This window comes from Copidosoma floridanum, unplaced genomic scaffold (genome assembly GCF_036245765.1).
Source record: "Copidosoma floridanum isolate Cflo_tuat_1 unplaced genomic scaffold, Cflo_Japanese_pri ptg000022l, whole genome shotgun sequence".
Lineage (NCBI taxonomy): Eukaryota > Metazoa > Arthropoda > Insecta > Hymenoptera > Encyrtidae > Copidosoma > Copidosoma floridanum.
The window spans coordinates 2,721,928-2,741,285 of NW_028321899.1; the positions used below are offsets into that span (position 1 = coordinate 2,721,928).

At 34.6% G+C, this 19,358-nt stretch overlaps 1 protein-coding gene across 1 annotated transcript in view; it reads right to left on the minus strand.

Annotated features, from left to right (window-relative positions):
- The window catches only part of LOC149374067 (low-density lipoprotein receptor-related protein 2-like), a 645,855-nt gene that overhangs the window by 156,952 nt on the left and 469,545 nt on the right, over positions 1–19,358 (minus strand). The window lies entirely within an intron of this gene.

Sequence of the window (19,358 nt, forward strand, 5' to 3'; positions counted from 1 at the left end):
GGTAAAGGGTCTTAGACAGCAGTTCCGATCCTCTGGCATTGACACAATTAAAGGATTTTATTTCTACTCAAGTGATAAGTCTTGAATCCTTTACGAGTAAGAGCATTGTTTGACACCCGTCGAATACAGGTGAACCCAATAAGTCGGTGATGGCCAAAGATACTTTGCACAGCTATCAGACTACATTAGCTGATACTAGCAAGTGTCAATGTTGCTTAGTCTCTTACGTATTAGTTTCATGTGAGGCCCTTAAATCCTTATCGTGGAATCAAAAATAAAAACTTTTTAAGGATTATAATGTGTGTCCTAATTGGTTCGGACCTCACAAACATAGGGAATGTTCTTTTTCCGAGTAGTGTCAGCGCTGCAATAGAGATCACAATACTATTATGCATTGAGACTGAAAAGGGGTTAAGTCCACTAAAACAAATAAAAATGCCTCCTTTTACTCCAAAGACAAGGGATTGGCTCCCATTTTTCTGAACTCGAGTGTTAACTTACAAGCTTGTAATGCTAATCAAATAAAAGCCCTAAGAGTGCTTCTAGCCACAGCCCAAATCTACATTTATTCCTCCACCCACGCTGGTTCACAAGTTTTAGTTCACGCTCTTATTGACCAGTGCTCTCAGAGTTATCTTATAACAAAGTCACTCTGCAAGTTACTGTGATTGAAACGAAAGCCTGCTAATACCATGTTGAGTACGGAGGAGTCACAGCTCAAGGCCTTAGTTTCTAAATTTCAATGGAGAAAGTTACATGTGGTGAAACCAACTTAAATAATGATTATTAGGCATGTAAGAAATTCTTCTTTCAAACTCATTCACTAGACTCAACTGGCCGATATATTGTTAAACTACAACTTAAGGCTGACCCCAATATCTGTCCTCTTTTAATAAATAGTCTTCCTTCGTGCAGGCCGGTGTTCGTAGCGAATTGATGTTTAGACATTCATACCCTGACTTCTCAGGCTAAGTGGCACTACATTTCGACAAAGCAGAATCTGGCTCATCTAACTTCCTGGGGCCTTCTCGCTTGCCAGCTTTTTAATACTTAGTTGTGATTTTAGGGACCTAACTTTCTTCAAGAACTTGATCTTGAGTATCCAGAGTTATTCAGGTTTAGTCGAGAAATCGGTCCCTGCGTTTGTCAGTGTGAATAGTTCAGACACTTGCTTAGTCTTATAAGTTGTAAGTCTTCTTATTGGGAAAAATGAGTGTGTATCACCGCACGCAGAGAAAAAAATGGTATTATAGCATTGAAGTACCTATGCCGTGAGCCCATACGACCTACGCATGCTATAGTTCTACAACTTTATGCACTTAGGGCATCGCTGCTTATGTGGTAAAAGCATCATAAATTTATATGCCAGAGAAGAATATGAACTATGAATTGAGTACATATATTCTATACTCGCAGTGCAACGACTCAATGCCTCGATCGCATCGACTATATATATTGTGATGTGTCGAGTCTTGCTCGCCTTGCAGTCAGCAGCAAGACGCTGTACATCTAATATTTATTAATAATTATCCTTAAGGGCCAGTAGGATAGGTGGATAGCTGGCATTCAAACACCTACAATTGAGGAAAACACATCTATTTATATACAAAGATAATGCGTTTATTCTGACAATGACTATGTATGACATACAAAAGAATGTCAACGTCCAGCCATCCGACAAGACCTATCAACTAACAACTCGGCCCTGTGGGTCCTGCAGTTGCTGTTCGGCACAGTGCTCTCACGGTAGGGACAGGATTAAGGGACACAGGCCTACCGTTAACACTCCTATGGCGGGGTACACCGCAACTTGACCACGGGCACTGGGAGATCCGTCTGGCAGGTATCAGCTCTCGGATGGCACGAGTCCCAGCAGAAGCCGCGTGTATACGCCTGCAACCGGTCGGGTCAGCAACAGGTAGCCGTGGCTGCGTCTCCTGTTGTCGCCTGATACCGAGCTCGCCTCACTAGCTTACGCAAAACTCAACCGACGTATATCAGAGTACGACTCTACGGTGAGCAGACAAGAGAGAGAGTGTCTCTCCTCCCGGCCCGCTGATCCGTGCTGCCTTGGCACCTCAGCCACTTACACAGGTGTGTGTTGCGTTGTTACACACACGCACACACCAGGTGTTACCCACAGTCGGGAATCGGTTGTGTTGCCCATAGTAGGGATGGATACCTATGAATGGGTTTGGGATAAGGTCGGGGTAGTGCGCACTGTACCGCCTCTCCTCCTGTCTGCTATCACAAAACCGGTATTCTGACTGTGACGGTGACTCGTCACGTTACAAATCCCTCTTCGAAAACCCTGGTTTCACCCTGATTTTTATGTCCTATAAGGTGTGCGTTCGAATCTAGGTAAATGCCCTATCCGGACGGATGTGTAGGATGACGTAGAGTATTTGTTTGCGTATAGTGTAGCAGATCGTCTACTTCTTCAGGATTCAGCAGGAAATACTGGTCGGCCTAAATTAACGGCCTTGTTGGTGTAACGAGCGGTGTACTGTCACGGTATTGTGTGTGGTGTCAGTGTAAACACTAGTTATTAGCATTCCCTACTGTCGGATGGCATGGTGCAGGTGCACTCGCCTGTGCTTACAATTGAACTTAAAAGTTGTTTACGACAACCAGTATCGATATATTCCTGGGTGTCGGATATAAAAACAAATAAAAGAAACTGACTGCAGCAATAGATAACAGTGCCTTAACTCAACCAAATTATAAATCAAACAACAAAAAAAACTTTTTTTTTTTGAAACAGGAAATTAAGAATGCAGTGAAAATTGCGCGATATTATAATCAACAAAAAAACTACGTGCCTATCCGGTTGGGCAGGATTATCTGTTTATCTCATCATGTAGATGTGTCACAAAAATTAAATTAATAAAAACTTTACTTTTTTTATATCCATAACTCAAAAAAAAAATGACTTCGTCCTTTTTGATTGGACAGAGCCGTAAGGGCTCTTTCCTGCTCCCACCGTCAGTGCTCCAGTGCTATTCGCACTTTACAATTTCACTTACCTGCCCTTCGGTACCTCCCCGTGCCCAAACTCAGCCAATGCCTTGGCTGGTAACATAAAAAACGGGGAAAGAGAGGAAAACAAATACAAAAAAAAAAAAATTTCAACTGGCAGTGGCAGGAAAGTAAAGAAACAGGTAGGCAAACGTAAGGGAACAGAAAGATTTCTTGTTATACTAGGTAAGGAAGCCAATGTTGTATGTCGCTGTCTGTTCCGATCAAAATAATTAGACATAAATTCGTTGCGTGATACCGTGCTACTTAGTGCGCTTAAAAAATAATATTAAAATTTACATAAAATAAAGTTTTATTGTTCGTTCATTTACTTCCATGTGGATAAATAAATTGTGAAGCCTTTATTTTCAGGTTAAAGGACTATATTTAAAAAAAAAATACAGAATAATACTAATAATAAAAATGATAGCAATTCGTAAAAGTAATATAAAATAAATCCTTCATTTGGGATTGGAATCGAAACAAAAAGAATAAGAAAGAAAAAAAAAAAATTCTCTGTAGAGATAATCAATATTTTCTGTAGGGGTAATCATTGTACGCTCCTCAGCGTGGCATGTTGGTGCTTGCCTGCCTTGCCAAATAGGCTCGCCTTTCTGCTGCCCAGAGGTCACGACAATGTGGGCAGTTTGTGATGCTCACCCCTTTTTTTCCACATTTGTGGCAAAACTTTTTCGCTGGGTCGCGCGTCGTACACTGTGCGTAACGATGCCCCAGATTCCCGCGATTCCAACATCTCAGATTCGGAACAGATATGGCCTCCGGAGTCGGCACCGTCTCCTCTCCTAGGAGGTCCGCTTCTGGGGTGAACGGTGGGTGTCCAGGCATTCCCCTTGGCCAAGTTACCCGCATGTCCATGAGTCGTGGAATCCTTGCCGTTTCCGGAATCACCTGCAGAGATGGTGGTACTGCTCGTCGGGGTGGGCAGGCCAGCGCCAATGCTGTCAGGGGCACGTATCCTCGTTGTGCTAGGTGGATCTGCCTGAGTACTGACTGGATCGTCTCCATGTCCTCTACTGGCTGAGGTCCCTCCGCCGGGGTGTTGGCAATCTCCAAGAGCTGCTCCAGCATCCTGGGGCTCAGTCTGCCAACCGGCTCCGGGTCGGGGCGGATCTGGCGTGCAGTGATTCTGGTGGGCACCGGAGTCGGGATCAATGGTGGCAAGTCATACCCTGGGGGGGAAGGAACCACATCTGCCTCCCTTGGTGTGGGTGGCCCCTCGGCTCTGGGACCTGGTTACTGGCCGTCGGTCGGGATCGGTGCCCTGGGCTGTGATCTTCTCTCCGTAGGTGGCGTATTCTATTAATGTTCTGTCCTTGAGGTAATTAGCGGACTTTAAAATAAGCTTTTAAACATTTTATACCTCTAATATTTCTATATTTTTTAATGTGTTCTAAGGGGTATTCAGGCGATTAAAATTTGTTCTTACGTGATAAAACTCCAAAAAATTCTCGTTGATTCTTTTTTTTTACTTTATCATAATGTACTTAGATTAAAAAGTATAATTATTAGTAACCGATGTAAAAACAATTATTATAATTATTATCAATATATTTTCATTTGAAGCCATAAATATAACCTTTATTAGGTTTAATAATAGTTGTACCTTATAGTATAACTATACTTTTACATCTTTCTCATATTAGCATTTTTTTATATTAAAAAAGCTAAAGTGACCTTGATACTTTTTTTGCAAATCATTTGTGCTTGAGATTTATCAAACACGAAAATTCAGTAAAAAAATTTTGTTCTTAATATCATTTATGAAACAGTATTTTTCGTCATAGATGTTTATTTGTACGTTTTTAACACACTAATTGACAAACTTAGAACATACGATGTCAGTCACGATCCCTTAATTCAGAATGCCAGTACCTATATATACGTATACGCTGTATACAGGATACTGCTGGTATGATACACATAGGTGTAGATAACACTCACGCGCGCACGACACTTGTGTCAACGCAAGGCAGCACCGCAGAAAACTCTATCAGCACCAAGCGTTTGTCCCATGTATATAGTCGATGTGATCGAGGCATCGAGACGCTGCACTGCGAGTATAGAATATACGTACTTAATCCATAGTTCATATGCTTCTCTAGCATATAGATTCATGATGTTATATCCATATGGGCAGTGATGTCCTAAGCGCATAAAGTTATAGAACTAACGCATGCACAAGTCGTATGGGCTCACTGCATAGGTGCTGCAAAGCTATAATACCATATTACCCTTTGCATGCGCCTATTACCTCAGTTTCTTATACTGTTGTTTAATTTGAGTCAAGCAGAGAGCAATTAAAACGTTTCAACGTGTTAATGCTGCTAGTTCGAACCTACCCTTCATGTGTTTATCGGTTTACTTCACTCTACCCAATGCTCGTTTCTTTCTCCACCGTCCACCAGTATCAAATGCGTTACTTTTCAGCTGAGTTTAAGATGATGTCAAAGAACTTGGGTCGCTCTTTGGCTGGCCTTTTAGCATCACCTTAGTCCAGTCGTTTACGTAATGCTAGACCAGTGCTAAAGGAGGGATGCTATTCAGAGTTGGCGGTCGTCTTAGGTATTTGTTACTCAACTCTAACGCTACACATTTAATTATTTTGAGTGGTAGGAATCATCTGACGCATCTTATTGTAGACTACTACCACCGCTTAAGTCTTCATGGAGGTGCTCTTACTACTTTGCTTTGCAAGTATTGGATTCTTTGTAGCAGGCAAGTAGTCAGGATCGAAATCTTTCATTGTATGCCTAGTAAAAGGTTTTTGGCAAAGTTTCAAACGCAATTAATGAGCGATTCTTCGAGATCTCTAGCGATACCATGTCCTCCGTTTCAAAAAACGGGTGTAAACTATACTAGATCGTTTCCAGTAAGGATATGAGTACATAGAGGTAGGGAGACCTTGAAAGGCTATGCAGAGGTATTTGTTTGCATGGTGACTAGAGCTTTCTACTTTGAAATCGTCGAGAACTATTATCTAAAGCCCTTATCGCAGGCTTTCACAGGTTCACTTTGTGGCATTGGCATTGCTCTGAGCTATTTAGCGTCAGGGCACCAACTTTATCAATGCCAACGTGAGCCTAGACAATTGTGCTCGGAAATACACAGGTTTTGCTCCTTAGTGCACACTTTAAGTAACCTCGGTACTTGGCGGCACTTTAATGAGGCCTATCTCAATTTACACCCCTTGACCCATTTTGAATGATGATCCTTCTGACCTGGATTCGTTAACGTCAGCTCACTTCCTGATCCTCCAACCATTCTATATTTTTCCAGAACCTGATATAACATCCGATAAGATTTCACCACTTTAGTACTGGAAATTAATCTCTCAAGCTCTTCAATGCTTTTGAAAAAGATGGTCGTCCAAGTATCTTTCAGCGCTGCAGAGTCGTTCTAAGTGGTTATCTTCTCATCAAAACATTCAGGTCAGTGATCTGGTTCTCATAAAAAATGAGACGACTTCTCTAGGTAGATGGTCCCTGGGTAAAATTGTCGAAGTTTACATGGACACTGAATCCCTGGTCAGAGTAGCCAGAGTTAGGACTGCTGCTTCGCTTTTTGTTAAGCCAACACACAAACTAATTTTATTCCGCACTAATTTTGAGCTTGAGTCACGCACGCAAATTTATGATGATGTATCTTATCAAAAATAAATTGTCTACTATTCATCAATTATTTGTTCCAGTAATTATAAATTTTGTATAAAATTCTGATTAAAATTTATTTGATAGGAAGTCACGATCAATATTGTAAGTGAATATGCGATTTACATTTAATTTAGAAACAGGATTATATCTCTCTAACGACTGATTATTAAAAAGACATTATTTGTTTATGATACTATTAATAATCTCCCCTTGATGGACAATTGAACTATTGTCCATTTACACGAGGAAAAACGAAATTCTTAATATAGTTTATACATTTAAAACCAACCTTTCTCATTATTTATACCTTATGTTGTGAATGGATTAGCGAATCCATATTTGAATAGATTGCTGAATCCTAGTAATATATTACTGTTAAGAACTTAAAATCAATTAATCTGCCTTATAACGTAGCTGCAGATCAACCCGAGAAGTTTGTTAGAATTAAAGCAACCATTTATAATTTCTCTTGTTGAAGCAATACTAGCTTCCTAATTTAAAATCTGGCGCCTCAATATCTCGTAATAATTACGGTCGCATGTGCGGTTGCAGTAGTAACCAATCAGCACAATCCTATTCTGTACGAGAAGCTCACTACTGCTACGGTTGCCAGCAGTCTACATCGCAAGCCAGTAAAAGTAAGTCGTATAGTGCTCGTTATTTGTGAACAGAGAGTGTTTTTTTTTTCCATTATCAATATACTCCTTTTGGTAGTAGAAGTGTGCAGTGTATCTTTCTCTATACCTCTCTTGCCTCCTTTCACTTTCTCCCAATCAGCTAAAAATGATTATACAGTCCACTATTTTTTCGGTTCAATCAATCTCCAACAAAAATAATTTAATGATTCATCTAGTTATTACCTGTGCTTGTTTGTATGAGACTTTATTACAATTATTTTTTATATTATGCTAAACTAGAAAATAGATGGGCTGATTATCAGTGGCATTTTTTCTGCAAATAGTTGATAAATCATTATTTGTAAAATACAAATTGTTAGACTACGCATTGGCAGCACTTGCTTTTATACCGATTTATTCAGTTATTGTACAAAAAAATAAAACAGTTTAGCTGTTTTATCACTTGCATACCTAAAAATACATAAAATTTGCATACAAACCTAAAAAAAAGTCAGATTACTTATTAGCAGTGCTTTCTCATTATAACATAGTTCAACTATTATTCGTAACCAACCAATAATAAATTAGGCTACTCATTGGCACGCAATGGTTGAAAAAAGTAAAAAATGGATCAAAACTCTTGCTTCAAGCGAATTTTGGTCCAAAAAAGCCGTGGCATGGCTTACTTTCTTTCTTCTTTAATTAACTTTTAGAATCCGTTTCTCCTGGTAGATGTAGAAACACTCAGTTTTGATGTAGCAACCTTGGAAAGTTTTCGACCATGGCGATACCCTAAATCTTTTATTTTATATAATCACCATACAAAATTTAAAAACTGTTGAGCTGTATACGTGCTTACCCAAAAAGTAACTTAATACTAAACAAAAGTTGAATTGCTTATTGCCAACACATGCTCCAATAAAAAAAACTTAGTTATTTACTAACCCAAACGTAGATGAGCTCCTTGTCTGTGGCACTTGCTCACCTACTTATTCATTCATTGATTACTTGTGATTAAAAACTTAATCAATTATGATTAATTCCTGCATGTTTGTAAGTTCAATGTATTATTATTTAAAAGTAAATAATAGTTAACTTTCTTATCTCATGCACTCATTCTCTGAAAAGTTAATTATGTTATTATTTATAACTGCAGAAGTGTTAAACTTTTAGTCTAAAGCACTTGTTCGCAAAAGCATGAATTAATTTATAATTATTAACAAAAAAATAATTTTTTTTCGTATTCCAATTACTCTATTACCTTAAAAATAAGTAAGTTATCATTTACACGTCAAATCAGTTAAACTTTCAATCACCTGCACTTGGTTCCTGAAAAATTAATGAAGAAACTATTTATAACTAAAAGAAAGTTTATCTCCTCCTCATCTATGGCACATGCTTGCCCTTGCTCTAATTTACTTCTTATTAATAATAAAAACAAATTTCATTTAGTAAACCTCGGCGAACGTGCTACTATTTACTTAAGATTCGCATACTCGAATTTTTGAACATCGAAAAATAAGTACTTTTGCCAGTATGCCAGACGTATTTTGATATAATTCAGAATATGTCATGATAAACTCTACATCTACCAGAAAATATCGGTACAAATACTGTTCTGACATTGTAAATGGGGCTACATATTTTGAGATCTCTTAAGTTTCAGTTTCAGGCTGAAAGTGTTTTTAGCATGTAGTTAGCTGCAAGCTTAATGTTTCCTGTGTATAATTAGAATAAGCGTGTTCTTAACATCAAGTGAAGACCCCAACAGTAAGATATTGGCTACAAATACTTCTTCGTTTAATAGTAAATAGGACACAGCGTTAAAAGTTCTTAGTGACTAAGATGGTAGAGTGCTTGCTTACCACCTAGAGGGCTCGAGTTTAAGACTCCACTCCTTTACTTCTTTCTGGGTAACTTTGTTAGTTTTTTTTTTTTTTTTTAAACCTAATCACAAGAATATCATACTAGTGGGCTACTGGTATGCGGTCTTTTACCATGATATGCATAGTTAATTCATGGCCCGAAGGATCTTTCAATCTTATTTTTTTCAGTAGAGAAAAAAAATTGTGATTCCCTTACATAATTTCCGTAGAAATATGGAAAAAACACTTTTGTCTAAATTAGAAGTCAGTAAAATTTATTTATTTAACAGTTAAGGAAAAGATCTTAATTATTCAGCTAGTTTTTTGCTTATATCTTTACTTCTACTACTCTAAGAGAAATTTTTCAACCACCAATCTCCAAAATTTTTTATACCGAAAAACTTTCAATTGACATTAAAAAAAAGAATAATAACGTTAACCTCAATACAATCATGAGATAATAAATGTTTTAAATTGCACAACGAATGACTGTTTGTAATTTTACAAAATAATTGTTAGTTTCTTGTTCGTTAATTTTTTAAAGCGAAACTTTAAAGTGTTATTACAAACTTTACAGTCTGTTTATCGATATTTTGCTTTGATAAGAACATTGTTTTTAATGTTGGTAATGATAATTACAGAAAGAAATTGATTTTTGTAAACTTTAACAGTTTATCACCAAAAATGTTCTAGCTCTCTCTGAAGCTGAGGTAAAAGTAATTTTTTTATGGATAAAGGAATCATAATTAGGTTTTTTATTGCAAAAAAATTTGTGTACCATCTGTATATATATATATATATCTCCATCACACTACCAAAACACTTTATTAATTTTGTTAAAAAACAAGCAGGAAAACATCAAGAATGTCGCATTTTATCTTTTGTGACTAGGTGGCTGACCGTTTGCAGTACATATAAAACAAAACATGGGTTTCAGCTGGCGTTGAAATATTAATAAGTTGTTTAACATAATTGGACAGTGAAAAACACAGTAATTAACATTGAACATGCTAAATTAACAAATTTAATACAAAAAAAGATTGTAACAAAAAATATATTTTTATTCGAATTTTCATGTGCTCGATATTAAAGCAATTTACACATTTCCGTGTAAGTTGAACTATTTATGGATCCATTCAATTGTCATGAAAATTTTTTTAAGAACATGTGTGAAAAAATAGTTAATTTTTTTTTAAAGGTGTTATCGTTATACAATACGTATTCAAAGTTTGGTGCGTCGACAACTGAGCTGACGATATACCCTTCTTCTCCTGTAACAATGAATTATTATAAGTAAATATTCTCCCGCATGAGCAATTTAGTCGTCTGTTTGCTTTATTTCCACCAAATTGTTGGCAAAGTATGCTACTTTATGTTACTACGTCCCATACACTGTAAACTATTTAACATATTTAATGTTTAATAGTATGTCTATCACTGTATGATAATGCTTAACAACTTTTTAAAATTAAAACGCCATCAAAAGCCTGTATTCTGCCCCATGCGCTCTGCGACCAGTCTGCCACCTAGCCACAAGAGAAAACTACAGATGGGAGCGCTAAGCAGCCCCAGCTATTGAAATGCAACTTTCCTAATTTTTTTTTAGCTTCCCATTTAATGAAATTGCTAAAATGTTTAGTAAGCGTAAAACAGAAATACGTGAAGATATTACACAAACTTTTTCATAATAAAAATTAACTTAATTATTAGTCCGTTATTGCAAAAACGACCATTTTTTATATCTCGGCTTCAGAGTGAGATAGATCATTCACTTTTTATAAATTTGTGTTTTTTTATAAGAAACGCATTAGCATTTATCAAAAAAGCGGGTATACAACATTGGCTGTGATATTTACAACTGTTAAAATTACGAAAAAAATTTTTTTGTAGTAAACCGTCAAAGCTCATAAAAATGAGTTTTTTTAATGCATATAATCTTTACTAACATTAAAAACAATATTTTTATCGGAACAAAATGCTGGTCAGTCGCCCGTGAAGTTCTTAATAGTATTTTAAAGTAACTTTCAAAAATGAATGAATAGGAAACTGACAATCATTTTGCAATCTTACAAATAGCTATATGTTATGCAACCGAATATCTATATTTTCTATAGTTCTGTTCAAATCCATATTATATTTTTTTAAACGTAACAATATACTCTTTCCACTTCCTCCTTAGTTATCATAACTTATATTAAAAAAAAAGCTTGGTAGTATGAAGCATGGCTATTTATAGACTTTTCAATAACATTAAATCAATATTCCACTGTCCTATTGACAACCTTTTCAGAATTAAAAATCATGTAAGTGCTCAGACACATTATATACGCACTGAGGGTGCCTACAATTTGATCCACATATTGTTACAACTTTACTAAGTTTAAAAAAAGTCATGTTCTTAAAAATTCAATTAAAATACAGTCACTCTAGTTGACTTTACTTTACTTATCTTTACTTTTTCATGTCAGTACAACTTGAGTATGACTTTTTAAGTATTAACTTTTTGAAATGTAATTGTATCAATTTAAAGTGATTTATAAGACAAGAAACTATAAGTATCTTCTGGTATATTCTGAATAACGAGCTGTAAAGCTAAGCCTCGATTAACTGTGCTATTATGGAAGTTAATAATCATACATCAATAATCCATGTTTTAAGTAGTAGTAAAATGAGAAATCATTTACTGAAAACAAATTTTTAAGTAACTTGTACATGACTTCAACAGTTTTGGTACGTATTTTCACAACAAATTATTATTTATTGTGAGAATTACTTAGTGGTTTAACTACTCTGAAATGTTTGGATTTAACCTTACAAACGTATGTAGCAAAGTCGCTAAAGCCGTTGTAATCGCTAAGCGCAAAAACTACTAAAATGATTTAGCTAAATTTTCGCATACTAATTCTTGATACTTCTGAGATGGTTTTCGGATAGTTTTTTTCTTAAAAAAGTTAATAACAATAGCGATAAATGAGTTTAAAGTTTTGCTAAAATAAGCTAGCTTTGTGCTTTAATTCCGTAGAATCTGCTAGGTAGCTTCGAGGTAAGATTCAAGCCACCTGCAATCAACGATAGTGAACAGTGGTTAGAAGATGCACCTTCGAGTTGTTACACTTGTTACTTGTTAGTCGTGCAGCTCGGCATTCTGGCTACTGAAGACACTCTTTTTTAGTCGGCAAGCGAACTGTATCGGTTTTTACCCTGGATCACCAAAACAACCGAGTGCCACGGAAAAAAGGCGTTCGAAACGTCAACATCTCCAGTGGAATACGAGGAGACGTATCTAGCCAGAGCACAACCTACTCTGACACTTGACTAAATCTACCTCTATGCCAAACTATGCCAAAAGTCACAAGAAGTCAAATTGGAAGGAAAACTTAAAATTTATCTATAAATACAATTTTAGGCATTCAGAAAATGACGCTAAACATTTATCGAGACAAAAGCAGCATAAAAGTCGATAAATGAAAAATTCATAAGGAGGGATCAGCTTTTCACTATAATCCTCATAGTCATCTCTGGAAACATCCAGATTCTTAAATAGGTAGAATATGTAATTGTAGTTTTGTGACGATGAAAAATGTAGTGATTAAGCTCCAAGACTTTGTTTGCTGTGGTCAGAAAGTTGTGAGATTAAAGAAAAAAGTTTTTTTTAATAATGTATTTTTTCTAAAGTTTTAAATCTTTACAGCTTACAAAATAGCCCTGTTCATAGAATATATGAAAGGAACTGCACTAAAACCTTGTGTTCTCTGAAAAATGTAAGAAGTTAAATATTTACTATTAAAAGAAAATTAAGCTTTTTATGTATGGCACTTGCTCACCCAAGCATCGTTTGAAGTAATTATTCTTAACTATTTATTGTAAAAAATGATATTCAGTTGTCACTAGTACTTAATTGCTTGTAGATTAATATATATCATTTTAATGAATAACTAAGAAAAAGTTAAGTGTTTTCTAGTTGGCATATGTTTACCATACATGAATTAAGTATTTGTTTATAACTAAAATCGAGCTTAGATCCTCATCTACAGCACTAAATCACCTCAGCATTAACGGAAGTATTAACTATTTTTTAATAATTAAAAAACCATTAAGCTTTTTCATATCTGTGGGCATATCCTAAAAAATACAATTAGTTATCATAATCATTGTTAAGTGAAAGAAGTTAAGCTTAATATTCTTAGTACTACCTTGCCCAAGTTATAACTAAATTATCATTTGTAATTACTCATAGAAAGAAAAAAATCTTTTTTATGGCTACTGGTGCTTACTTGCACATAAGTAAATCTAATAATTAATAATAACTAAAAAACAGCAATACTCCTTGTTGCGATGTGCTTGTTTCTTAGAGCATAAATTAAGTCTCTATTAACAGATAAAAGAAAGTTTGTCTCTTCGTATACAGCACGTTTACGTATACGTTTTTGCCCAAGTAATGATTAAATAATGATTCTTAGAAATTTGTTGTAAGAAAAAATTTTGTTAATATTAATGCCAACATGCTTACAAAGTAATTTTATTATTAATTATTTGTAATGGCAAAGCAGCTTAGCTATTCCTTGCCTGTGCTAATGCGCGAAAAAAAATGTGATTTACTATTTATACTTAAAAAAGAGTTGAGCTTCTCTTGTACAGCACTTGCTTGTCCAAGCAAAAATTTATTTGATATTGGTGATTTCTGAAGAAATTAACTCAGCCATCACCAGCATATACTTGCCTGAAAATTTAAATAATTATCGTACATGACTTAAAAATAGTTAGGCTTCTCCTCGCCAGTGCTTTTTTACGATAAAATTACTGTAGTAATTATTTATAACAAAAGAAAGATAAGCTCCCTGTTTACAGTGCTTGTTTGCTCAAGCATTTTTTGTTTACTGTTTAAAGTAAAAAAAAAAATTATTTTATGATTTCAATGCGAATTTGCTTAAGAATAACATTCATTATTCTTTTTTTTCGACTTAGTGACAGTTAAACTTCTCTTCTTCCTGAATTTTTTTGGCCTTATATTTATACCTAAATAAGAGTGGAGCTTTTTTATTTGTATAGAAGCTGCTAACTAAATTATTATGACACTTAAAGTGCCGTGTATAAAGATAATAGCAATAAATTCATTTGAATACTTTTGTTAACGTTGTAAGTTGTCCTCTTATTTTCCTATTCCAAATAAAAAAAAAGACTTATTAATTCATACAGTTAAAGCTGAGAGAATATATTTTTTTTCTGCCAATCCAAATTTACAGCAAGTGAGACAATCTTTTTTGCAAGGTCTCTGCCAGGCCCTGGTGAATACACATACTTAAAAGTGACAACTTTGTAAGTAACCAGATTAATTTAAAGAGTATATAGCAGGCATATTAACCCACAAGTACTAGGTCCACATAAAGTAGGTATTGACGTAAAAAAGCAAATTTTTTCTTTGCTTATTTTATCCTATTAGCAACAATCATTTAGTAACTTTAAACGTACATAACTTTGGATATAATGTTGCAATTTAAGCTGAATAAGTCTCTTACTCTTCGTTTCAATGCCTTCTACTTGTGCAATTTTTTTAGAATTCATTGAAAAATAACCAAGTTATTTTATTTCATAACTAAGGCTTTAAAACAAAACAAAAATAAAATAAATGCTGAAAAACTAAAATAAATGGGTCATGGGACCCACGGTAAGAACGAAGTTCTTTAAACATGACATGAGTATAAAAACACAATTTCTCAGGTAACAAGGGGGTCGCCAGACCCGTAGAAAGAACGAAGCTCTATAAACGTTAGTACTGCATTTATGTAGTTCACTAAACAAAAACTTGAAAAACGAATTAAAGAAAAAAATTAAAAAAATAGTTCAGTACTCACGATGGTTAAACTTCGTGAGTACTGTATTTATGCACGCCGTTCTCACGAAGTTCAACCATCGTGAGTACTGAACTATTTTTTTAATTTTTTTCTTTAATTCGTTTTTCAAGTTTTTGTTTAGTGAACTACATAAATGCAGTACTAACGTTTACAGAGCTTCGTTCTTTCTACGGGTCTGGCGACCCCCTTGTTACCTGAGAAATTGTGTTTTTATACTCATGTCATGTTTAAAGAACTTCGTTCTTACCGTGGGTCCCATGACCCATTTATACCCCCTGGTTTGTTTTTAATTTCTTGTTTTAATTTTTTTTGATATTTCATTTTAACACATTTTTTTTATTTTTTTGTATTTCCTTCATTTAATTCCTTTTTTCATTTTCATATTTAATCTTTTTTTTTCATTCCCTTTTTTATTTTTTTTTTTTTTATTCCGTTGTATTTATTCATGTCTTTTGTAATTTTATTTCATTTTATTTTCATATTTCATTTCATTAATTTTTTTTGAAATTTTTTTTTTCACTTATTTTTTTGCGATTTTATAGCTTATTAATTCAATTTTTATTTTATTTTCATATAATTACTCGATGACATTGTGCCATTATTTGTTTATCAAATTCAAAATAAGTACCCTTAAAAACCATGAAAATGATATGAAACTCGAATTATATTTATATAATGATCTTACATAATTCAATTATAATTGATTTACTTTGAATTACTTTATTTATATAATTATGTGATAATGTAACATAATTTGTTTATCGAATTCGAAATAAGCGCCTCTAAAAACCATTGATACATTCTTCAACTCTATTCCACATGTTTTTTTTTTTTTTTTTTTTTTTTTTTTTTTTAATCAAGTATTTAGTCAACAAATACAAATATAATTTATCATGATTCGAATGTATTATCAGTGAATGCATGTAAAAATGGAATGTTATAGTTACGAACCACACCATAAGTACAAGAAATCGAGTTTCTATAGACGGCAGCGCTCGTAGCAGAGTGGGTAAGGTACTGGACTCACATGTAGGAGGTCAAGGATTCAAAACTCTTTATTGGAAGATGTTTTTTTTTTTTTTTTTTTTTTTTAAGAATTGTAAAAGAAAAAAAATTCAAAGTGAGATAAAAATTATTGTGAGAAAATAAAATTGGGAGTGTGAGGGAGAATGGTGGGCAAAGGTGTGTGGAAGAGTAACACGGCACGGTTGGCCGATATACATATATAGTGGGGAGAGGGGAAGTGTATAGAGAATAGTCGGTGAGGGGGACGGGGTAAGGGGGGGAAACTTGAGAGGAAAAGTAAACCACTTTCGTTTCAAAAAAAAAAAATCTGTCGGTTTCAAAATTCCAGCCCCCCGAGTAACGCGACATAAAGAACTTCGTTCTAAAAAATTTTTTAATTGCATACAGTAACAAGAGTTTTAGTAAGGGCTAATATCAAGTCATATTCAAAGTGTTGAAATTAAATTTTATTGCTTAATAATTCTTACTTACAAATTACGTTGTGCAAAACCTACTATACCCATTGCAACGATATTTTTAGTGTGCATCTTAAATATCGTATGCAATAATATTTTATATTTATTATACTAAAAAGTAAATCAAGTAAACAACAAGCCAAAGGCAAGGGTGGAAAATACTGAGGATACGATGCCACACATTATTCCAAGGCCTGTATACGATTTTTTTTTGTCCCTTGCTAAAAATACGACGTTTTTTTATGATTTCAGGGAGAAAAATACAACGTCACGTCTTAGGTGAAAGTCGCATTAACTGCTTATTAGAAAAAGTATTTTGGCATCCTCTGCAAGGAAATTTTCTTCCAAGCCGATAGCCGGGGGGTGGGGTAACTGTGCAGAGGATATAGAAATCCTTTTTTTACGAGTAGTATGTGCGATTTTTACCTGGGAGAAATGTTGCACTTTGCTCCCCAAAAACATGGAAGAAAGTCGTACTTTTGGCGGGGGCATAACAAAAAAATTATTTTTTTATGAATAAATATTGTAGAAGTTTTAGCAAAGCTTCTGCACTGAAAGCATTTAAAATTAGAATGGATATTTAATTAAGATGATCACTGGATTATGCCAATCATATAAAGTGCATTATTGTTTTATGACTAGTACCAAAATACTTAACGTATTGTTATTTAAAAAATATGTATAAGCAGCCCCTTGTTACGAGATGCAAGGAAAGGGAACCTAGAGTTTCACCTATAGTTCCATCTATTACAATATACACTGATAACCTATATTGTTCTTATATTTTCTCAACTACGGTAATCTATATTGTTGTTATATTTATTCAATAAAAACGTCCTGTTAATTTTGTTATACTTAAGAGATTTGCCTTACATTTAGCAAAGCATAATATTGGTTTCATAGCCCTACCTTAACACCCGTACCAATTAAAAAAATTAAATCTAACATACATAACTATCGGTAAGTGCAAAGTGGAACAGACTTCTAACAGTTTTACTAAGTTTACAGTTTACACTACCAATACCTTCAAAATACAAAAAACAAAAACTGTACTGATATCTGCTACTTGAGTTAAAGTTTATGGTAAACAATTTTTAGGACTTCATTACGAACAGTTCTTATTTCAAAAACTATTAGTTGCTAAATTTAACACATAGTACCTTTGGCACCACTTATTGAATGAAGCTTTGAGTAATAAACGATTTTTAAAATACTTTATATATAAAATTTAGTGTACTCGTAAAGCACAGAATCAATAAATTGCGAAGTTTCGCTCATGGGTTTATCCTGAAAAGGCTATATGCATACATATTGTATCACCTTTACTTTGTTTATCTTTGGAAAATGATTACAGGGGAATCTAACTCGGGTGGCTCGACGCAAAGTTAACATATTGGGCTTTTGCGCAATAGAGTTTCGGGGATAAAGCCGCGAAGTTCAGGTATCTGGGGGTACCGAGGTGATGAGTCGGATAAAGTAAATTGAGAAGGCAGTTTTTAATCACGGGAGGAAACAGCCAGGTCTCCCCAGTGATGTAAGGCACCTTGGATACTTTTCCGACATCACGCTTCGAATTTCTTGATTGAGTGTAAGTAGACATCCCGTCTGAGCCACGAAGCCATTCCACCCGTTTTCGAGTGGATTAAGGTGAACGGGTGGTAAAACCCCAGTTGTTTAATGATCAACGGAGTGGTGGCCCCAGTACCAGCTGAGTGGTACAAGCGGCGTATCTCTTTCCTCTCCGATATGTAATAAGTTTGTGTAGTAGTTTGTCTTCCTAAATCTGGAGCTTTTGTGCATCTGGACGCGCCAACCCGTGGTTTTCTTTGCACCCAGCCTCTGTGTTCCTTTTATTCGAATTTTGCTTTTCGTATTTTTAATTTGTATCATTTTGATTAACGCACCTTTTTATTTGGAGTCAGTAAATTTTCAAGTTAGTCATCAACAAATCAAGGGAGATTGAGCTTTATTTATAACGTTTAGTGCAAATCATAAAAATTTTCGTTGCGTACATACTAAAGAATATGAATTTGTAAGTCACAGTCTTCGTTACACTTAATTTGAGTAGAATCTTATAAGAGTAAACTGTGCAATTAACACGTTGTGAACAAAACAATCGTGCGTTATTATTTGCGAAGTCCCAAGGCGAAGACAGGTGCGACTTTAGAAGTTCCGGGAATTGCGTTCCACGAGAAGAATGTTAGGGAAAGATACACTGTATTAATCGGGCTTCTATTATCAGTTTTGTTCTGACAACATATCACGCGACGATCTCAGTCTCATTTATTTCAATGTCAATATTAAACGTGAAATAAATTGAGTTTTCATTTTTGTTTTGTAAAATTTTAGATGTTCATGTCACTTTTGTTGCGATCCCAACATCAGATTCACTAGATATAAATCCATTTGTAGTTGATTCAAATAATTGGTCTACGATTATCTCATAGGTGCAATTGATAGATATAATTTATACTCGTTGAATCAACTACACGTTCTCGCTTAAAAAATAAGAACTTGCAAAATAGAGCCTAGCAAGTTATGTCATTAGTGTATATGAGAAAATTACTACATATCGTTTATTATATACGTTAAATTTTTGGCACTAGTCGTAAAGTAATAATGCACTTTATATTATTGGTCTGACTTTGTGAGCATCTACATTTAACATCCATTCTTATTTTATATGCTGCTAACGCAAAAGCTTTATCAAAATTGGTACTTTTTTTTGTAAAATAGGGACTATACTAGAGTTAAAGTATAGTTATCTGACAACTAATTTTAGCTCGTAAGATCTATTCCACCTTATTGATCTAACAATGTACGAACAACTTTTTGCGTGTATATCAGACACCTC